The sequence below is a fragment of the Hylobates moloch genome, unplaced genomic scaffold (assembly GCF_009828535.3).
Source record: "Hylobates moloch isolate HMO894 unplaced genomic scaffold, HMol_V3 SCAFFOLD_10076, whole genome shotgun sequence".
Taxonomy (NCBI): Eukaryota; Metazoa; Chordata; class Mammalia; order Primates; family Hylobatidae; genus Hylobates; species Hylobates moloch.
Window position 1 is genome coordinate 1 of NW_026662351.1, and position 2,435 is coordinate 2,435.

The following is a 2,435-nucleotide window of genomic DNA, read 5'->3' on the forward strand; positions in this document are numbered from 1 at the left end:
CTGGGGTCCGCCGCCCGTGGCCCCTGCTCCTCCGCGCTGCGCCCTCCGGGCCACTGAACAACGCTGTCCCCGCCACAGGGAAGGGACCCAGGCGACGGAGCGGCAGCCCTAGCCTCTCCCGGAGCGCCGAAAAGGCAAGCACGAGGGTCGCACCCGGCCTGTCTGCACACAGAGAAGCCGTAAGCGGGGTCCCAGAACCAGCTGAACCCCAACAGCAAGGGACGCAGGACTGTGGGTCTCGGCCGCGAAGCCTGCGGGTTGTCCCAGGAGCCCCGAAGCCCAGAACGAGGACCGCGCGGGAAGGGAAAGGCGCAGGCGCGGGACACACTGGAGGGGCCCAGGAGAGGGGACGGCGCAGGCGCTGGGCCTCCCGGGGTCTGCGCGGACGTCCGGGCGCGGTCGCGCGGGCGGCGCTGAGGCGATAAACCAACCCGCCAGCGAACACTGCGGGAACCCGGCCGTAACTCTTACCGCGCGGCACCGCATCGCTCCCTCGCAATCTCCTGGTTGGGGCTGGGCGGTGAGCTCACCCGGTGGCTCAGCCGAGACCCGTTGAGTCCGGCCTCAGGGAAGCAGCCAACCCCGCGGCGCCGCTTACCGGGCCCGCCCTGCCTCCCTCGCGGCCCCCGCCCTTGGCCAGCCCCTTCGGGCCCCGCAGGGCTGCGGCCGTCTGCGCAGGCGCTATGGAGGCCCCGCCTATATTCCTTCACTGCGCAGGCGCCGCTGTCCCCCACCACCACCCCCTCCCCTTACCCCATCTCCGGCTCGCGTCCGTCTCGGCACTGCGTCGCGCAGGCGCCCTGCCACTTGGCCGGTCAAGAAAAAAAGTAGCCGGCCAGCCGGTGCGCATGCGTCCGGTCTTGGGCTGGAGCCTGGCAAGGCGGATCCCTTCAGAGGCCCCACTGGGCCCACCGGAACGATGCTCAGAGTCCGCTAGTCCCAGAGGTTCTCCTCAACGTGTTTACCGTGTGCCAAGGACTGTGCTATGCATGAGCCCGACAGTGGTGAGGAAAACACAAAGCCCTGTCCCCCTGGCACTCCCGGTACATAAGGGAACAGACAAAAAAATAAGCGAGCAACATATATATATATGTATACACACACACATATATACATATATATGTATGTATATATATAATATTAAAGAAATTCTGGTGGAGTTTGAGTTCCATCGGCCCCCATCCGGGCCACCCTGCCGCCTTAGCAGCTGCTCCTCCCCAGAACGCTGATGCCTAAGAAGAACCGGATTGCCATTTATGAACTCCTTTTTAAAGAGGAGGTCACGGTGGTCAAGAAGGATGTCCACATGCCTAAGCACCTGGAGCTGGCAGACAAGAATGTGCCCGGCCGGGTGCGGTGGCTTACGCCTGTAATCCCAGCACTTTGGGAGGCCGAGGCGGGCGGATCACGAGGTCAGGAGTTCAAGAAACCCCGTGTCTACTAAAAATACAAAAATATTAGCCGGGCGCAGTGGCAGACACCAGTAATCCCAGCTAGTCGGGAGGCCGAGCAGGAGAATTGCTTGAACCCAGGGGGCGGAGGTTGCAGTGAGCTGAGATCGCGCCCCTGCACTCCAGCCTGGGAGACAGAGTGAGACTCGGCTCAAAAAAAAAAAAAAAAGAATGTGCCCAACCTTCACATCATGTGGTCCCGAGGCTACTACGTGAAGGAACAGTTTGCCTGGAGACATTTCTACTGGTACTTTACCAATGAGGGTATCCAGTATCTCCGTGATTACCTTCATCTGCCCCTGGAGATTGTGCCTGCCACCCTACGCCGCAGCCGTCCAGGGACTGGCAGGCCTGGGTCTAAAGTTCTGGAGGGTGAGCCACCTGCAAGACTCACAAGAGGGGAAGCTGACAGAGATACCTACAGAGGGAGTGCTGTGCCCCCTGGTGCACAAGAAAGCCGAGGCTGGGGCTGGCTCAGCAACTGAATTCCAGTTTAGAGGTGGATTTGGTCGTGGACGCCGTCAGCCACCTCAGTAAAATTGGAGAGGATTATTTTGCATTGAATAAACTTACAGCCAAAAAGACTTTAAAAAAAAAAAAAGAAAAAAATTGTATTATGTCGCAAATGAACCCGTTGCAATGATCCTACAGGTTTTTTCCTTTGGCAGTTTGTACTATTTTAATAGTTTTTTCTTTTATTATATCATCTTAGTTTCCTAGGAAAACCCCAACTTGGTCGTGATACATGTTTAATCCATTGCTGGATTATTTGCTAATATTTTATTTAGCATTTTTGCATATATGTCCATAAGAAGTTAGTCTATACTTTTGCCTCCTTGTACTATTTATGTCTGGTTTGGTTTTAAGCCTATACTAAATTCACAGTGAGTCGGGGAGAATTCCATTTGCTTCTTTTTCTGAAAGATTATGTAGGCTGGGCACTGTGACTTAGGCTTGTAAAACTAGCACTTGGGGAGGCCGAGG

At 56.4% G+C, this 2,435-nt stretch overlaps 1 pseudogene; it reads left to right on the forward strand.

Annotated features, from left to right (window-relative positions):
- Positions 1–228: 228 nt before the first annotated feature.
- On the forward strand, positions 229–2,428 carry LOC116465776 (small ribosomal subunit protein eS10-like; annotated as a pseudogene).
- Positions 2,429–2,435: the final 7 nt, after the last annotated feature.